The sequence below is a fragment of the Schistocerca piceifrons genome, chromosome 2, assembly GCF_021461385.2.
Source record: "Schistocerca piceifrons isolate TAMUIC-IGC-003096 chromosome 2, iqSchPice1.1, whole genome shotgun sequence".
Classification (NCBI taxonomy): domain Eukaryota; kingdom Metazoa; phylum Arthropoda; class Insecta; order Orthoptera; family Acrididae; genus Schistocerca; species Schistocerca piceifrons.
Genome location: NC_060139.1, coordinates 568,611,590 through 568,632,834, shown reverse-complemented (window position 1 = coordinate 568,632,834; position 21,245 = coordinate 568,611,590). Strand labels below are relative to the sequence as shown.

Sequence of the window (21,245 nt, the reverse complement as noted above, 5' to 3'; positions counted from 1 at the left end):
TGCCGTCGTTTGTGCTCAGGTGCTTCAGTGTTATCTGTTTTGTGCTCCTACGTTCGCGTGTGACAATTTTCGTCTCTGTGTGTGTCCAAGTCTTTGAACAACTTTTATATTGGACTCTACGCCCGTGAACGTCTCCATGTATTTTAAAAGTGTATGTCTCCGTTTCTATGTCCACCGTATTTTTTTCTCTAATTGTCTTCATACGTCTCCTTTGTGTTCTCTGCGGCCAAAGAGCGGCGTATTATGCCGCTGATGGTCTCCCTGCAACAGGTTTAAAAATAACAATAAAGGAAAAAAAAGCCAGGTAGCCCCACATCCACAATCGTTGTGTACAGAGTCACAGACGGTGCAGTATGGCACGGAGAAAACGCCTACCAGGCTCTCTGCGGTGGAAGGACATGGGAAGAATGGAAGCAGGACAATCGCAAACTGATGTGACCCGATGGCTTAATGGGAATCGTTCAGTTGTTTTTCGGTCATGGCGACAGTTTATAAAGATCGAAACTGAGTCGCGAATACCAGGTCGGGGCCGAGCACGTATAACATCAGAAAGAGAGCCGGTATTTGGCTGTAAGGGCACGACTGAACTGCCATAGTACCGTACGGCAACTGGCATCTGACATCGCAACATCCACTGTACGTATTGTTGCGAGGCAAACAGTGTACAGGAAACTTCGACAGAGTGGCCTTTATTGTCGGAGATCTTCTGTACGTGTAGATCTGACACGTCTTCGCTCTGACGGCCCCAAATACGGCGTCAAGGTCTTCGCCATGTGCGACTCCGAGGTGTTCTATACCTCTTGCATCGAGATGTACTTCGGAAATCAACCTGACGGAGCTTTGCACGAGAGCAACTCCCCATCTGTTGTGACTTAACACGTCATAGTCAAAATATCTGAATCAGGAACAAACGTAACGACGGACAACTTGTACACCAGCGTTCCACTAGCCACTACACTCCTACGCAACCACAAGATGACCCTGGTTGGAACGGTTAGAAAGAACAAAAAAGAAGTCTCAAGGCTTTCACTGAGACCATCGGCCGCACAGTCTGCAACAGCATGTTCGGATTCGATAACCAGGTCATCCTGGTATCCTGGGTTCCAAAAAAAGCAAGAAGGTTGTGGTTCGTCTCTCCACGTTTCACAGCGATAATCATATAGACGAATCGACTGGGGCAAGGAGAAGCCTGAGGTGATTACCTAATACAATAAGACGAAAGGCGGTATTGACACCGTCGATTAGTTCCGCGGAACTTTCGATGTGAGCCTAACGTGCGGGAGATGGCCACTCAGGATCTGCTTCTCGCTACTCAACGTCGCTGGAATCAATGCGCAAGTGATCCACTTCTGCAACTCGCCTCTGGCAACCCTTAGGCGCCCGAATTCCTTCTTCGAGGTCAGCTTTACAAGCGCCAGAAATCATCAAAGCACCTTCCTAAACCGTTGCAGCAGCGTCTGAAGGACATCGTTCCTAGTTCCAGCAGCCAAACCATGACACCTCCTCCGCCAAAAAAGTGAAGAAGAATTCAAGGTGTGGGCCGTGCGGCCGCAAGAAGGACAGAAAGACGAACTACATATGCAAAGCTACCGTCAGGACATTAGTCTCACCGAACATGCGACCTTCCTTTGCCCCGACTGCGTCCCTGAAGCTGAAGCACCTGCCAACTGACTCCAAGACCATCATGAAAGACAAAACACAGGCACAGATATAGAATTTGGACGTTTGTTGTGTGCTGTATTTGTTACGTAAGCACTAATGTTGTCATTGTCAAATTTTATAAAAATAAATAAGTTGTTCATTGTAAAATGTTTTCGAGATGCGTAATTTGGTCATTGTAAACTCTTCTGAAGCCATAATAAAGTGTGAAAGAGAAACGGAACGTAAATCAAAAAAGTAGTAGAGGTCTTACATCAGAGATCAAGGGGACACGATAGTTGAAGGCATTGGGGTGTACTGCATCCCACCTTTGTGTTGGTGGCACAGGGCCCATCGTTCCAAACTGAATCAAAGTCAGTTGGAAATGATTTAGGTGTAGACGGAGAAGTGAGTTACATGCAAACAGAGGAATAACAAGTAATGTGACAGTGTGATAGGTAGCAATTCCATGTCCCTGTTTAGATATTAACGCCGGCCGCGGTGGCCGAGTGTTTCTAGGCGCTTCAGTCCGCAACCGCGCGACTGATACGGTCGCAGGTTCGAATCCTGCCTCGAGCATGGATGTGTGTCATGTCATTAGGTTAGTTAGTTTTAAGAAGTTCTACGTTCTAGGGGACTGATGACCTCCGATGTTAAGTCCCATAGTGCTCAGGGCCATTTGAACCATTTATATATTAACACAGTTTGATTATACGTCAGTGTAATAACAGAATGTGCATGGTTCAGTAATTGTGATAAACGACACTTGTTTATGAGACAACAATTTCAACTAAAAAAAGGTTCAGCTCGCACTCAAACTCGTTACTACTTTTACAGCTCTATTTTCATTCTGATTAGTGCCAGGCAGGAAACTGCTCCATTAAAATTACTGAAGCTTAAATGAAACATGATACAGTACGACTACTTTTTCTGATTATTCACACCAGATTGCTAACGTCTTAGTCACTATGCATTCGAACGCCACTTTTTAATTAACTCTGTTTCCCGTCTTTTTCTCTGAATTCTCCACTTCTTAGTCTTCCTCTCATTCCATTTTCACTGATTATCTTCGACATTCATTTGACTTTTAATTTTCAGAAATATTCAGCATAGTTCTGTTCCCCAAAATCTCCCTTAACTTCACTCGCAACTTGATCCACTGAGTACCTCGAAGCTATCTGAGGTAGCACGCTCTCCCAAATAGTAAAACTCGCACGACAATGTCCAGCGATTGTAGGTGTGGTGTCGCCGCCAGACACCACACTTGCTAGGTGGTAGCCTTTAAATCGGCCGCGGTCCGGTAGTATACGTCGGACCCGCGTGTCGCCACTATCAGTAACTGCAGACCGAGCGACGCCACACGGCAGGTCTAGAGAGACTTCCTAGCACTCGCCCCAGTTGTACACCCGACTTTGCTAGCGATGGTTCACTGACAAAATACGCTCTCATTTGCCAAGACGATAGTTAGCATAGCCTTCAGCTACGTCATTTGCTACGACCTAGCAAGGCGCCATTATTAGTTGCTATTGATATTGTAAATAATGTACAGACAAGAGCTACGTTCAACATTAATGGATTAAAGTTAAGTATTCCACCATCTGCGTCCGTTTTTCTAATTTCCTTGTCCTGTTCCAGACCTCACGCCAGCCTGCGTGAGCTAAAACGCGTGCCTTTCGGCTTCCTCTATTCATACGGGTTGGCTCTCCTGGCAGCCCACAACAGAAGGTTTCAAAAAAACTTCGCCCTTACATAGTGCTGAATTCGCCAGTTTAAACAAAGGAAAATACGAAAAAGCAGTGCCCTTGCTATTAAGAAATACGAAATAATGTTCCTTCGGACAGGCTTGTATGTCTGAAGGAACATAGCATCGTACTTCTTAATAGCAAAGGCACTGCTATTTAGTATTTATTCGCCCCTACCAGGCCCTCGACTCTCACTGAATATGTCCTTCCTGGGCACGTAACGCACGAGTGCTAGTTGTGGCACTTGGGCGACCTCATGTGGAATTTCGGCTCTGGCCGTGATTCGTACGCAGATACCCGAATTGCTTAAGGCGATCGCTCGCTGCAAGTGGGAAATCTGTGTTCGACTCACGGTCCGGCACAAATTTCCATTATCGCCGTTATAATATAAAGCCGAAAATGGTTCACATTCGCAATTGCGAATTCAGTTTTTGAAACCAGAAAAAATATAGAGAGGCGATGCAGGATAGGGATCGTTTCCCCTCACTCTAGCGTTCAAGTAAAGCCTTGTGCCTTTCAGCACAGGCCAGTTTTAGAGGCTGCTGTAGTGCCGTTAACGGACGGGGTACAACGCGCTGGCACGGTCACCTCCCGGGTCGCTATATCGGATGGCTGGCTGGCGGCTGTCATTACCCGGCCTGTAGCGCCGACAGCGGCGATTGTCGATTAGCTCTCTGCCGGTCGGATGGCCCGTAACGACTATCGATGCTGCCGCCGACAGGTCGTCCCGTCCGGTCCGTCCGCACCACACCCTCCCGCCCCCCACCACCCCCACCGGCGAGCCGGCGTCCGCCCGATAGCCACTGGCTCTCCACACAGGGACGCAATTACTCGCGTCCGCTGCCCGCCGGCCCGGTAAACAAAACCCTCTCGACACACATTCGGCTCGGAAGCTGCTGAGCCGTTCCGCGTGTGAGCTCAACAGTCACTCTTCCATGTATGACCGTCGTTTCAGTATCGGGAAAGAGAACGCTCAGTTATGAAGAGAATGGCTTAGGTTCTAGGGGACTAATGACCTCAGAAGTTAAGTCCCATAGTGCTTAGAGCCATTTGAACCTACGACGAGAAATTCCAAAAGTCCCTTTAATTGTCGATTTCCCTCGATATGTTGGTGGAAGTAGAATCTTTCGGCAGTCGTCTTCAAATGCCGGTTCTCTAAATTTTCCGAATAGTGTTCCTCAAAAAGAATGTCGTCTTCACTCTAGGGATATCCACTTGAGTTTCCGAAACTTCTCCGTAACACGTGTTATTCGAGCCTACCGGTAACGAATCTAGCAGACCACCTGTGAATTGCTTCGATATCTTTCTTTAATCCAGTCTGGTATGGATCCCAAACACTGGAGCAGTACTAGAGAACAGGTCGCACTAGCGCCCTATATGCAATCTCCTTTACAGACGAACCACACTTTCCTAAAATTCTCCCCATAAACGGAAGTCTACGATTCATTTTCTCTACCACAGTCCTCAAATGCTGGTTCCATTTCATATCGCTTTGCAACGTTACGCCCAGATATTTAAATTATGTGACTGTGTCAAGCGGGACATAACTAACGCCATATCCGAACATTACGGATTTGTTTTTCCTAACCATTCGCATTAGTTTATATTCTTCTACATTTATAGCTAGCTGCGATTCATAACACAAACTAGAATTTTTTTCTAAGGCATCTTGTATCCTCCTACATTCACTCCACTTTGACACCTTACCGTACACCACATACACCACAGCATCATCAGCATACAACCTCAGACTGCTGGCCACTCTGTGCTCCAAATCATTTTTGTATGTAGAGAACAACAGCGGTGCTATCACCCTTCTCTGGGGCACTGCTGACGATGCCTTTGTCTATGGTGAATACTTGCTGTCGACGACAGCATACCGGGTTCTACAACTTAAAAAGTCTTCGAGCATCTCACGTATCTGTGAACCTATTCCATATGCTCGTAGTTTCTTTAACAGCCTGCAATAGTGCAACGTGCAAAATACTTTCCGGAAATCTAGTATATGGTATCTGCCTTCTTCCATAGTTCGCAGTGTATCGTGTGGAAAGCGACGCTTTCTAAAACCATGCTGATTCCTACACATCAGCGTCTCAGTCTCAAGAAAAATTATAATATTCGAAATAAGAATATGTTCAAAAATCGTTTAGCAAACCAAAGTTAGGGATATTTGTCTGTAACTTTACATGTCCGTTCTTTTACCCTTCTTACATACAGGAGTCTCCTGCGGTTATTTTTCAGTCACTTGGGACTTAGCACCTAGCGAGAGATTCACAATGAAAGCAAGCTAGGTAAGGAGCCGATGCCGTAAAGGACTCTTTGTAAAACCGAATTGCGGTTGCATCCGGACCTGGTGACTTATTTCCTTCCAAATATTTCAGTCGTTTCTCTACTCCAGGGATGCTTTTTACTATCTCGTCCTTGCGGGAATCTGTCCGATGGTCAATTGACGGTATGTTTGTTCGGTTCTCCTGTGTAAACGATATCTTGAACGTGAAATTTAAAACTTCGGCTTTCGTTTTCCTACCTACAATTAACACATTAGACTGGTCAACAAGGGACTGGATGGAAGCCTTAGACCCATTTAGTGATTTTACATAGGACCAGAAATTTCTCGGGTTCTCTACCAGATTTTTTGCTAAGGTGTGACGGTGGCCGGCCGGTGTGACCCAGCGGTTCTAGGCGCTTCAGTCTGGAACCGAGCGACCACTACGGTCGCAGGTTCGAATTCTGCCTCGGGCATGGATGTGTGTGATGTCCTTAGGTTAGTTAGGATCAAGTAGCTCTAAGTTCTATGGGACTGATGACCTCAGATGTTAAGTCCCATAGTGCTCAGAGCCATTTTTGTGACGGTGGTAGTGGTATGCATCACACACAGATCTTTCCACAGAAGTGCGAATCTCCACAAACCTTTGCTCGTTGTCATTTATGCTTTCTGTTTCGAACTGAAGTGCAGTAGCTTCTGCTTCCTCAGATTTTTCTGAATTTCGTTATTAAACCATGATGCGTTTTTTCCATCCTTAATCCACTTACTTGGCACACAATTCTCCAAATCACGATTTACAATCTGCTTAAACGTTGTTCGTAATTCCTCTCGTCCATGTTACTGGAACTAAGTGATGCCAGTTCACTGCCTACTTGAGATGCTAACAGCTGCTTATCTGCTCTTTCTGGCAGAAAAACTGTCCTAGCCTTCTTGACTGATTTACTAACTTTCGCAACCATAGTTGCTATAATGACATCAAAATCACTAATCATCTTTTCGATACTGATGTTGTCGATAATGTCTGGCCTGTTTGTAACTAGAAGGTCTACCATATTTCCATTGCGTGTGGGCTGCCAAATTAGCTTCTCAAGACTGTTATCAGAGAACTGTGCTCAAAAGTACTTCGCACGACGGTCTGTCTGTAACCCCCGCAATGAATGAATAGACATCCCGACTATACTCGATAGGTTAAACCCGCCTCCAACTGGTTACATGATTGAGTATTTACGCGCTACTGACCGTAAACCTTCTTTGAATTTTAACCTGAACATTGCCAGTTATTCTTTTATATGCCTGACGATTTCGATTTATGTCTGTCTGTAATGTGTAAAGCTGCAGACATATTGCAATCTTATTTTCCAAAAAATTAGAAATTCTGTCCTCCTTCCGGCTAATGACGACGGCAGTATGTGTCATGATTAGAAACATTATTGTTCTGAATAAACAGTCAGTAAGGCAGCATCATGAGCATTCTCATATTATTTTCTAGTAATCTACAGCGAAGTGTGGTAGTTGGAAGATTACTAGAAAATGCAGCGTGACTTACCGTTTCCATCTGGTATCTTGAATTTCAAATGTCATTAAAGGGAGACAAATGCCACATAATGCGCATAGCCCAGAAAAAAGAATCAGGCATTACTGCATTACTGCATTAATGTTCTTCTGGCACTGTCACTTCAGTTAGATTCAGAACTTTGGGCTAGTACTACGAAGCTAGCCCGCCTGGTTAGCCGTTCGGTCTAACGAACGGCTTTCCGGAGTGGGACGGAGCGCCTGGTCCATCGCAAGGATCAGCCCGGCGGACATGTGTCGAGGTCTGTGGATGGTTTTTAGGCGATTTCCATCTTCCTCGGCGAATGAGGGCTGGTTCCCCATATTCCGCCTCAGCTACACTATGTCGGCGACTATCTGCGCAATGAAGTTCTCCACGTACGAGCACACCACCGTTACTCTACCTCGCAAACATAGAGGTTACACTTGTCTGGTGTGAGATGTTGCCTGGGGGTTCCACCGGGGGCCGCACCGCACAATAACCCGGAAAGAGTGGTTCAGTGCGGGGCGGCGGAGGGGTGAAGTCGACTGAGTTAGTCGTCGTGGGGTTGTGGACCACTGCGGCAGCGTCGGGGACGGAGCCTCTCCGTCGTTTCTAGGCCCCCGGTTAACATACAGTACAATTCAATACTATGAAACTATGTACAAACAAATATAAGAAATAGTAAATACAGAAACCTAATAAAAACTTTTGGATGAGTGGCAAGGGTACTGGCAAAGTGCATTTCCTGTACTAAATAAATCGCTTACACACCATTAGTGCAATATGTCCTAATATATGTTGCAGTATTTGCCAAACTGTTATACATGAATGTGAGATACCTTTTTGTGGAGACGATGAACTTATCAGGCTCGTTAAATAAAGCAGCTGATCCACAGTTTGTGAGGGTATGAAATGGAGTGATGATATAGGCCACATCGTAAGTAAAGCTGGAGGCGTATTTCAATTCAGTATTAAATAAAGGATCTTGAGGTTTTCTTTAGCACTCTAAATATCACTTCCACAGAGACATCAAAGACCAAATTAAACTAATCGGTAATACTTACGGAGTCACTTAAGCAGTCATTCTTCACGCGCTCAATAGGCGATTGGAACTACAAGAAACGGCGAAATGTGGTACAATATTAAGTACCCCCTATCAGACCGAGAGATCCAGATCGGGATGGAAGGAGGTCGAAAGGAAGGATGATGGGTGTCATACATTCTCATCTTCACCAAATAACATTTTGCTAAAAGCGTCTATGTGTTTACGTATATAAATTTCCTTGTTTCTTACATGACAATCCATAGGATGTACGTGAATACGTATGTAAGTTCCATATTTCCTAAACCACTGGATCGATTTCAACCAGTCTTCGTCCACAGAACACTAATTGTCCGGAGAGAATGGCCGTGGAAGGTAGCAATACCCACTTATCAAACGGTTAGGGGTGGGGGTGAAAGAGTAGTGCAGCCCACGATGCACGAATACACACATTCTATTCATCAAATATTAGAGAATGAGAGCATATATGACTTACAACGAACTTTACAAATAATTTGGGCCTTTACAATAATTTTTCTCTCTGACGACCCACTCCCCCCAAATTAATGAAAGGAAAGAGGCTTATCGCTTACTACATTTTTCCTGCTCATGCTGTAAAGCTGCCGCATCATGCTTGACGTTTTGATTTATTACCTGTTTACTGATAACTCTGGTCCCAACATATTTCGCAGACAGTAGTCACATTGCTTGCTGAAGGTACGTACAAAAATTTATCAATGCGCGGCAAATAGTTCAAGGATACGACGTCATTAATGCTGAACTCCGACAGAACAGGCCTTGGAAGGCCCAGCGGTACTGTCCGGCCACCGTGTCATCCCCAGCCCACAGGCGTTACTTGATGTGGGTATGGAGGGGCATGTGGTCAGCACACCGTCCTCTTGGCCGTGTGTCAGTTTACAAGACTGGAGCCGCTACTTGTCAATCAAGTACCTCCAAGTCTGCCTCAGAAGGGCTGAGTGCTCACCACTAGCCAACAGCGCCCGGCAGAGCGGATGGTCACCCATTCAAGTGCTAGCCCAGCCCGACAGTGCTTAACTTTGGTGATCTGACGGGAACCAGTGTTACCACTGCGGCAAAGCCGTTGCCTCGTAAATACTGAGCTGAGTGAATATGAAACTGCAGGGCAAATTCGCTCGTGGTACAGGTGAAATAGGTGTACAAATACCTTGAGATATGTTAAATAAACGTGAAATGTCCAGAATGAGATTTTCACTCTGCAGCGGAGTGTGCGCTGATATGAAACTTCCTGGCAGATTAAAACTGTGTGCCCGACCGAGACTCGAACTCGGGACCTTTGCCTTTCGCGGGCAAGTGCTCTACCAACTGAGCTACCGAAGCACGATTCACGCCCGGTACTCACAGCTTTACTTCTGCCAGTACCTCGTCTCCTACCTTCCAAACTTCACAGAAGCTCTCCTGCGAACCTTGCAGAACTAGCACTTCTGAAAGAAAGGATATTGCAGAGACATGGCTTAACCACAGCCTGGGGGATGTTTCCAGAATGAGATTTTCACTCTGCAGCGGAGTGTGCGCTGATATGAAACTTCCTGGCAGATTAAAACTGTGTGCCCGACCGAGACTCGAACTCGGGACCTTTGCCTTTCGCGGGCAAGTTTGGAAGGTAGGAGACGAGGTACTGGCAGAAGTAAAGCTGTGAGTACCGGACGTGAGTCGTGCTTCGGTAGCTCAGTTGGTAGAGCACTCCACAAAGTAAAAACCAAAGCACTGGTTTTCCTGACCATAGACGGAAGCGACTGAAAGAAACAACATTCACGTCGTTTATACGCACGAATTTTATATCTCGTAAATTATTGTTCTTATAAGTTATGGTAAAGAGATTATCTAATGTAAAGAAGTTGCTGTCGTGGATGTTTCGATCTTTAGTCATAAGCCTGGTGTGCTGTCGTTGTCCACGCTAGTCAATCCAGTGGAAGTCACATCATCTCAGCATAAATACCTCAGTCTACAGCCACACCAGTCTGTTTACAGCTGCCTTAGCCTTCCTCTACAGTTCGTTGATGACTCAGAGTGTGTCCAATCAACCGATACCTTTTTTAGTCAAGTTGCGCCATAAATTTATTTTTTACCCAATTTAGTTAAGTGCCTCTTCATTAGTATCCCAATATAAGCATCTAATCTCCAGCATTTTTCCGTAACACTAAATTTCAAAATCTATTACTCTTCTTGTCTGAACTGTTTAACGTCTACTGTTTACTTCCATAACGAGGCTACACTCCAAATAGATATCTTCACAAACGACCTCCTGAGATTTACATTTATATTCACTCTTAACAGATTTCTCTTTTTCGGAAATGATTTTCTTCGTACTGTCAGTCAGCACTTGACATCCCCCTCTATTCCTGGCATTGTCAGCTTTTTTTCTGGAACACCACCTGATTTAATTCAACTATAATACAGTAATCTTCTTTAACTTACTTTTATGTTCATTATAACGCCTTTCGAAGGCAGTCTTCTTTCAGTTTAACTGATCTTCCCAATCCTTTGACCTCTCTGACAAAATTACAAACAGCAAACTGTAAAGTTTTTATTTCTTCTCTTTGAAATATAATTCCCTTTCCACATATCTTTTGTCGTCTTCACAGCTTGGTGAATGTACAGACTGAACTAGTTCGGAGACCGGCTACAACTCTCTCTGACTTCACTCTCAACTCCTGTTGCCCTTTGTAGTAATATTACACCGCAGCGTTGATACTTCTTTACGATTGTTAATTAATTAGACCGTGTGCTGTTATATGCACACCACCACCACGAAACATGCTTTGGTAGGTGGTGCATTGTCTTTGCGACAAGTTGTGCTTCCCTCTGGAGCACAAAAATTTAAAAGATACAACAGTGGTTTTTGATGACTACAGTTCTAATACTTAAAAAGCTATGTCCGTACTTGTACTGTTGTAAATAAAACGTAGTGCCTCAGCCTGGAAGGCTCTTGGAATAAAAACTCTCTTCTTGCTGTTTTATTGGAAACTGACCTTTCTTCAGACCATAGTTGTACAAAGAATACAAGTAGCCACCGTTCGAAAAGTTATCTGTTTACACACACAGCGCCGTTACCAGTTTCTAGCCGACAGGTTCAACTTCAGACTGCTGTTCGTGTTCGCAATCCATTTGTTGTTGCTGACAATAGTTGTTGACTGTTCCCTTTTGCAAACAGCTGATATAAAGTACAACAAACGTAATATAAACGTCAACAGCCATCTGAAGATGAAACAGTAACTGTGATGTTTGTGTGAGTAAATAGGATTTTTTACAGTGGCTGATTGCTTTCTTCTTCTTTGCACAAATGAACTTATAAAACTGTGCGGCTGGTACCGGCGGAGGTTCGAATCCTCCCACGGGCATGGGTGTGTGTGTTTGTCCTTAGGAAAATTTAGGTTAAGTAGTGTGTAAGTTTAGGGACTGATGATCTTAGCAGTTAAGTCCCATAAGATTTCACACACATTTGAACATTTTTTTGAACTTATAAAAACATCCATATTGGCACTCAACCAGTCAGTTTTCTGCTAAGGCGTTTATAAAGTTCTTAATAGAGTCTTTATTTTCTGGTCTGTGTCATCATTTTTTGAGGTGATGGGGTGAAAAGCATATCTTCTCAAGTTTTTATATACAAATCAGTTACGTATAATCAGAAATATATTGTTTTTCGTTACCCTGAAAAATGAATACCAGGTGATCAAAACGTCAGTATAAATTTGAAAACTGAATAAATCACGGAATAATGTAGATAGAGAGGTACAAATTAACACACATGCTTGGAATGACATGGGGTTTTATTAGAACGAAAAAAAATACAAAAGTTCAAAAAAGGTCCGACAGATAGCGCTTCATCTGATTAGAATAGCGATAATTAACAAAACAAAGTAAGACAAAGCAAAGATAATGTTCTTTACAGGAAATGTTCAATATGTCCACCATTATTCCTCAATAATACCTGTAGTCGAGGAATAATGTTGTGAAGAGCACTGTACAGCATGTCCGGAATTATGGTGAGGCATTGGCGTCGGATGTTGTTTTTCAGCATCCCTAGAGATGTCGGTCGATCACGATACACTTGCGACTTCAGGTAACCCCAAAGCCAAGCATGACGAAAGTGGCGGCTGAGCATACGATCATCACTAAACGACGCGCGCAAAAGATCGTTCACGCGTCTAGCAATACTTTTTTTTTGGTTCTAGTAAAACCCCATGTCATTCCAAGCATGTGTGCCAATTTTTACCTCTCTACTACATTATTCCGTGGTTTATTAAGTTTTCAAATTTATACTGACTTTTTGCCCCCCTCCCATCAACTATAGACCTTGCCGTTGGTGGGGAGGCTTGCGTGCCACAGTGATACAGACAGCCGTACCGTAGGTGCAACCACAACGGAGGGGTATCTGTTGAGAGACCAGACTGCGAACGGCTGAAAGCAAGGGGAAACGACGGCCGTAATTTTTCCCGAGGGCATGCAGCTTTACTGTATGGATAAATGATGATGGCTTCCTCTTGGGTAAAATATTCCGGAGGTAAAATAGTTCCCCATTCGGATCTCTGGGCGGGGACTACTCAAGAGGACGTCGTTATGAGGAGAAAGAAAACTGGCATCCTACGGATCGGAGCGTGGAATGTCAGATCCCTTAATCGGGCAGGTAGATTAGAAAATTTAAAAAGGGAATTGGATAGGTTAAAGTTAGATATAGTGGGAATTAGCGAAGTTCGGTGGCAGGAGGAACAATACTTTTGGTCAGGTGAATACAGGGTTATAAATACAATATCAAATAGGGGTAATGCAGGAGTAGGTTTAATAATGAATAAAAAAATAGGAGTGCGGGTAAGCTACTACAAACAGCATAGTGAACGTAGTAGTAGGTGAATATGGATTGAGGGGGAAGAAATGAAAGAGGAAGCCGCCTTGTAGAATTTAGCACAGAGCATAACTTAATCATAGCTAACACTTGGTTCAAGAATCATAAAAGAAAGTTGTATACATGGAAGAAGTTTGGAGGTACTGACAGGTTTCAGATAGATTATATAATGGTAAGACAGAGATTTAGGAACCAGGTTTTAAATTGTAAGACATTTCCAGGGGCAGATGTGGACTCTGACAACAATCTATTGGTTATGAATTGTAGATTAAACCTGAAGAAACTGCAGAAAGATGGGAATTTAAGGAGATGGGACCTGGATAAAACTGACTAAACGAGAGGTTGTACAGGGTTTCAGGGAGATCATAAGAGAACAATTGACAGGAATGGGGGAAGGAAATACGGTAGAAGAAAAATGGGTAGCTTTGAGGGATGAAATAGTGAAGCCAGCAGAGGATCAAGTAGGTAATAAGACGAGGGCTAGTAGAGATCCTTGGGTAAGAGAAGAAATATTGAATTTAATTGATGAAAGGAGAAAGTACAAAAATGCAGTAAATGAAGCAGGCAAAAAGGAATAAAAACGTCTCAAATGAGATCGACAGGAATTGCAAAATGGCTAAGCAGGCATGGCTAGAGGAAAAATGTAAGGATGTAGAGGCTTATCTCACTAGGGGTAAGATAGATACTGCCTACAGGAAAATTAAAGAGACCTTTGTAGAAAAGAGAATCACTTGTATGAATATCAAGAGCTCAGATGGAAACCCAGTTCTAAGCAAAGAAGGGAAAGCAGAAAGGTGGAAGGAGTATATAGAGGGACTATACAAGGGTGATGTACTTAAGGGCAATGTTATAGAAAGGGAAGAGAATGGAGATGAAGATGAAATGGAAGATACGATACGGCGTGAAGAGTTTGACAGAGCACTGAAAGACGAAACAAGGCCCCAGGAGTAGATAACATTCCATTAGAACTACTGACGGCCTTGGGAGAGCCAGTCCTAACAAAACTCTACCATCTGGTGAGCAAAATGTATGAGACGGGCGAAATACCCTCAGACTTCAAGAAGAATATAATGATTCCAATCCCAAAGAAAGCAGGCGTTGACAGATGTGAAAATTACCAAACTATCAGTTTAATAAGTTACGGCTGCAAAATACTAACGCGAATTCTTTACAGACGAATGGAAAGACTGGTAGAAGCCGACCTCGGGAAGATCAGTTTGGATTCCTTAGAAATATGGGAACACGTGAGGCAATACTGGCCCTACGACATCTTAGAAGCTAGACTAAGAAAAAGCAAACCTACGTTTCTAGCATTTGTAGACTTGGAGTAAGCTTTTGACAATGTTGACTGGAATACTCTCTTTCAAATTGTAAAGCTAGCAGTGGCTATTTACAATTTGTACAGAAACCAGATGGCAGTTATAAGAGTCGAGAGGCATGAGTGGTTGGGAAGAGTGAGACAGGGTTGTAGCCCCTCCCCGATGCTATTCAATCTGTATACTGAGCAAGCAGTGAAGGAAACAAAAGAAAACTTCGGAGTAGCTATTAAAGTCCACGGAGAAGAAATAAAAACATTGAGGTTCGCCGATGACATTGTAATTCTGTAAGAGACAGCAAAGGACTTGGAAGAGCAGTTGAACGTAATGGACAGTGTCTTGAATGGAGGATATAAGATGAACATCAACAAAAGCAAAACGAGGATAATGGAATGTAGTCAAATTAAGTCGGGTGATGCTGAGGAAATTAGATTAGAAAATGAGACACTTAAAGTAGTAAAGGAGTTTTGCTAACTGGGGAGCAAAATAACTGATGATGGTCGAAGTAGAGAGGATATAAAATGTAAACTGGCAATGGCAAGGAAAGCGTTTCTGAAGAAGAGAAATTTAACATAGAGTATAGATTTAAGTGTCAGGAAGTCTTCTCTGAAAGTATTCGTATGCAGTGTAGCCATGTATGGAAGTGAAACATGGACAATAAATAGTTTGGACAAGAAGAGAATAGAAGCTTTCGAAATGTGGTGCTACAGAAGAATGCTGAAGATTAGGTGGGGAGATCACGTAAGTAATGGGGAGATACTGAATAGGATTCGGGAGAAGAGAAGTTTGTGACACAACTTGACTAGAAGAAGGGATCGGTTGGTAGGACATGTCCTGAGGCATCAAGGGATCACGAACTTAGCATTGGAGGGCAGCGTGGAGGGAAAAAATCGTAGAGGGAGACCAAGAGATGAATACATTAAGCAGATTCAGAAGTATGTAGGCTGCAGTAGGTACTGGGATATGAAGAAGCTTGCACAGGATAGAGTAGGATGGTGAGCTGCATCAAACCAGTCTCAGGACTGAAGACCACAACAACAACAACAACTGACTTTTTGATCACCCGGTATTTGGCACTTAGAACGCTCTTCGTTTTCATTCTTACTTTTATATGCGCTATTGTTACAGTAATTAAATTGTAGGCAAAGTTGGCACGTTGAAAAGACGAGTAACAAGAAACTACACATGAAGGACGGAGAAGGAGAAATAAAGTATGATTATCGCGCCCCGCCCTCACTCCCTCAGAAGCAACTGAATATCCATGTCTAGTCTGCCACGCACTTCACAGAGGGCTTGCGGGGTATGTGCTCGTAGACGTGTGTTTATGAAGATACCGTGCCAGTCCACCTGTCAACTGCCGGCGTGTTTGACAGCGTGAGGCCGGCGACGGCTAACGGCAGTCGATTAGCCGGCGGCGCGGAAACGCCAATCGCCGTGCCGGCTCGGGCGGCGCCTTTGTCGCTGGATAGCTGATGGCTGCGCTCGCGCGCAAACACGACGTGCAAACTCATTACGGCGCCCCTGTGTCCGCAGCCCGGCTGCGGAATGTGCGTTGCGTCTGCGTGTGCGGGGGCGAGAGCGAGAGCATGTCCGGCGGCGTCTGGCCGAAAACGACGGGCTCTCGCGAGGAAGGGGTTGCGCGCTGGGGAATTTGGTGTCAGGAATGTGTCACGGGATGAAAGACAGGCAGAGAAATGCCGCGGCACTTTTCTGTATATAGCAGTTTGGAGGCCATTAGTACAGAGGTAACAGGTGGACCTACTAAGCAGCAAATAATTGAAGGCTCAAATTTACTTAGAGGACGTGAGTTTAATTTATCGGTACTTGCTAATTATGTCTGAGAAGGAAGTATACAGGGTGGTCCACCTATCGTGAGCGGGCCAAATATCTCGCGAAATGAGCGTCAAACGAAAGAATTGCAAAGAACGAAACTTGTCTAGTTTGAAGGTGGAAACCAGATGGCGCTATGGTTCGCCCGCTAGATGGGGCCGCCATAGGTCAAACGGATATCAACTGCGATCTCTTAAATTGGAACCTCCATTTTTTATTACATATTCGTGTACTACGTAAAGAAATATGAATGTTTTAGTTGGACCACTTTTTTCGCTTTGTGATACATGGCGCTGTAATAGTCCCAAACATATGGCTCACAATTTTAGACGAACAGTTGGTAACAGGTGGGTTTATTAAATTAAAATACAGAACGTAGGTACGTTCGAACATTTTATTTCGGTTGTTCCAACGTGATACATGTACCTTTGTGAACTTATCATTTCTGAGAACGCATGCTGTTACAGCGTGATTACCTGTAAATAGCACATTTATGCAGTAAATGCTCAAAATGATGTCCGTCAACCTAAATGCATTTGGCAATACGTATAACGACATTCCTCTCAACAGCTAGTAGTTCGCCTTCCATAATGTTCGCACATGCATTGACAATGCGCTGAAGCATGTTGTCAGGCGTTGTCAGTGGATCACGATAGCAAATATCCTTCAACTTTCCCCACAGAAAGAAATCCAGGAACGTCAGAACCGGTGAACGTGCGGGGCATGGTTTGGTGCTTCGACGTCCAATCCACCTATCATGAAATATGCTTTTCAGTACCGCTTCAACCGCACGCGCGCTATGTGTCGAACATTCATCATTTTGGAAGTACATCGCCATTCTGTCATGCAGTGAAACATCTTGTAGTAACATCGGTAGAACATTACACAGAAAAGCAGCATACACTGCACCATTTAGATTGCCATCGATAAAATGGGGGCCGATTATCCTTCCTCCCATAATGCCGCACCATACATTAACCCGCCAAGGTCGCTGATGTTCCACTTGTCCCAGCCATCGTGGCTTTTCCGGTGACCAATAGTGCATATTATGCCGGTTACTTTACCGCAGTTGGTGAATGACGTATCGTCGCTAAATAGAACGAGTGCAAAAAATCTGTCATCGTCCCGTAATTTCTCTTGTGCCCAGTGGCAGAACTGTACATGACGTTCAAAGTCGTCGCCATGCAATTCCTGGTGCATAGATATATGGTACGGGTGCAATCGATGTTGATGTGGCATTCTCAACACCGATATTTTTGAGATACCCTATTCTCGCGCAATTTGTCTACTACTGATGTGCGGATTAGCCGCGACAGCAGCTAAAACACCTACTTGGGCATCATCATTTGTTGCAGGTCGTGTTTGACGTTTCACATGTGGCTGAACACTTCCTGTTTCCTTAAATAACGTAACCATCCGGCGAACTTTCCGGACACTTGGATGATGTCGTCAAGGATACCGAGCAGCATCCACAGCACACGCCCGTTCGGCATTTTGATCAGAATAGCCATTCATAAACACGATATCGACCTTTTCCACAATTGATAAACGGTCCATTTTAACACGGGTAATGTATCACGAAGCAAATACCGTTCGCACTGGCGGAATGTTACTTGATACCACGTACTTATGCGCTTGTGGCTATTACAGCGCCAGCTATCAGAAAGCGAAAAAAGTGGTCCAACTAAAACATTCATGTTTCTTTACGTACTACACAAATATGTAATAAAAATGGGCGTTCCTATTTATAAAACGCAGCAGATATCCGTTTGACCTATGGCAGCGCCATCTAGCGGGCCAACCTTAGCGCCATCTGGTTTCCCCCTTCAAGCTATACGAGTTTCGTTCTTTGTAGTTTTTTAGCTTGACGCTTATTTCGTGAGATATTTGACCCGGTCACTGGCAATGGACCACCCTGTACAAATGAGTATAGCATTGTACCACGTACACGTCTGAGGTTCAGAAACATTTGAAAACAGGAGTATTATAACTTCTTGTCCAGCATATGGAGCATGGTGATGGAGATCTCACAACTGTAGTATTACTTTGAAATACAATGACATTCGTAGTTTCACATTTGTTGTTATTTTAAACGCCACCACCGGTTCCGAACCCCTAGGCCATTATACAGCTGTTACCTTAAAAGTATTGAAAAACAAAGTACAATTGAGCTACTAGTGTAGAAAAAAGTGTAACGACAGGCGCCGTTAACAACAGATGTAATAAACAGTGTTGAACAACAACTCATCCACAGATATTATAATAGCAGCATAATAAAATAAACAACGTTGTATGAATTAGTACACAATTTGAGAATAGACAACGTAACATGTACTAAATAATGCCGAAAACCAACGCATCAACATAAATCATAACACAGCGTAACGAAAAATATGTTACAAATTCGTCCACATTTTAAGGGACAGATACAGAGTACTAGAAGTAAAAGAGCATATATATCTATTAGTCACTGAGGACAGTGTGCAGAACAACAGGTTCTTAGATTGTGTCAAGAGCAAGCCTTTACTGCGTATTTTCCCTGGGCAACAGTTCAGGTCTTGAGAAGTGGATGCGTGGATGCTAAACGGGGGTCTATACTGACGGGTGTAACCCACATAGTGTTGCCGTTACTACCGAGCTGGAAAATAAGGTCGTACTCGTACATCAGTAAAATGTTAGACGCAGAGGAGAAACAACTAACCCACTAGACATGAAGGTATCAAAAATCACAAAAGAAAAGAGTAACCACGAGAAGAGTAACCACAACAGACGACAGTCAGAGAACCTAAGACGAACCAGCGATAGCTACCAAAGATATTCTGCCCTCCACGCGCCCTTCCTATAGCATGTCCCTTCTCTATTTAAGTTCTCATCAGTCATTCTGTGTGCTCTCTGTAAGTCTCACGTAAGTCCATCTTACAAATTTCTATTTCCTAAATTCTAGACGAGTTCATACAACATTATTTATTCATTATCATGCTTTTATAATGTTTGTGGATGAGTTATTCTTCAGCATTATTTTCACTGTCCAGTCACATTAACTTGACAACCTGTCAAAAGCCTGAAACATCATAATTTGCAGCGCAGGCTCCTGTGGGACGTGCAGGGAGAGACTCAAAGAGTTTTTGGAATGTACCGAGAGGGATGTGGAGCCATGGCGACACCAATTCCATGGCGACCTGCGCTAGGTTTCTCGATTAAGGATACATGGCGTGAACAGTCCGATCAAGGTTGTCTCACAGAGCCTAAACTGGTTTTACACTCGGGGAGTTTGTTGGCCAGAGGAGTACGGCAAACTCACCCTGGCGCTCTTCGAAACACGCAAGAACACTGCGAGCTGTGTGAAACGTTGCACTGTACTGCTTGTAGGTGCCATCGTACTGCAGTCATCAAGGGTTCACGAATTCCTGATATTCACGGTACACTTGTGAAACGGTCGTACGGGAAAATCTCCACTTCATCGCTACCTCGGAGATACTGTGTCCCATCGCTCGAGCACGGACTATAATATCACGTTCAAACTCATTTAGATCTTGATAACCTACCATTGTAGCAACAGTAACCGATCTAACAACTGCGTCACACACTCGTTGTATTACATAGTCATTGCTGATCGCAGCACAGTGTTCTGTCTGTTTACGTCTCTCTGTATTCGAATAAGCATACCTATATCGGTTTCTTTGTCGCTTCAGTGTAGCACATGATATGACACATGTAGCATCTTTCCTACCACGACCAAGCATCTGACGGACTGGCTTATAGCATAAAAAATGCAGCTAACCTTCAGCGATTCGTCAGCTTGCTTAGCTCCATTTTTGATGTATCATGATTCAGGTTCTTTTAGGGTGTTGCGGTTCATTCGATACTAGAGCCGTCGCATATCTGAAGCGGTTGTCCAGCTATTGGAGACAGTGAGAATAATCCAAGAAGCAGTTAGGACAACATAATGCGGATTCCATGCCATCTATATACAAATGCACCTTCCAAAGAACTTAGGAGCCATCTGCCGACAAGAAGAACAAGGAGATCGAGAACAACACCAATCTTTCCGTACATTAAAACTTTTAAAAAGTGTTAAAACTTTTCAATAAAAATCTCTTCCATGGCAAACTAAGAGGAAGATTATCTTCCCCTAAGAAACCATAGAGATAGGTCAAGCTGGTTTACCACACTATGACATAAATTTCCTTATATTAAGTACTAATAATGATCAGGATACCAATTTTGTTCAGGAGGACACTTAATAAGAAAGTAATTACGTATTTTAGAGAGTACCGTAAACCACGAATTCCAAAGAAGTTATAGTGCTCAAAAGAAATGTACAACACTTCTTTACACCTTGTATGAAAACTATTTTTCTTTGAATGTAAATAAAGTGACAGTAAATTAATGATATTCTGGGAGCAAAAAGGTCTTTTAGTGAATATTTTTGTCCGTCATCCAAGAACATATTCTGATGTTGACACTGTAGTACATCCCGGGAAATACTTCAGAATCACAAAAAGTATTTGATATAGTAAGAAGAGGGACTCACACAACCAGGGTTTGAGAGGACCAGTTAATTTTAGGAGTAATCGGTACAATAACAGAAAAAATATACTGCAGCATGATAAGTCTCTGTAACGATTATATGTGCGTCTGTTATTGATAACATAAAGTTGTCAGGTACACTAAATCACACCGTGCTCAAATTTATGAGACTAGTCTTTAAAAATGACTTAATTAACGGGAGTGTGAGACTCACTTCATCAGAACACACATGCTCTCTCTCTCTCTCTCTCTCTCTCTCTCTCTCTCTCTCTCACACACACACACACACACACACACACATCTAAAAAATTTAAGATTAAAAAAAGTTGACTAAGCTTAAATATCAAAGAACTTAACTACAGAATGTTCTTGTGAGATTATTTACGTCTTGATGCTATGTAGCAATCATGTCGCGTATCACTAGGACATTTACTGAGTGGTTTAAATACGCTAGAGTTAAATTGG

The 21,245-nt window shown here is 43.5% G+C and overlaps 1 pseudogene; it reads right to left on the bottom strand.

Moving 5' to 3' along the window:
* Positions 1-9,211: 9,211 nt before the first annotated feature.
* On the bottom strand, positions 9,212-9,329 carry LOC124778078 (annotated as a pseudogene).
* Positions 9,330-21,245: the final 11,916 nt, after the last annotated feature.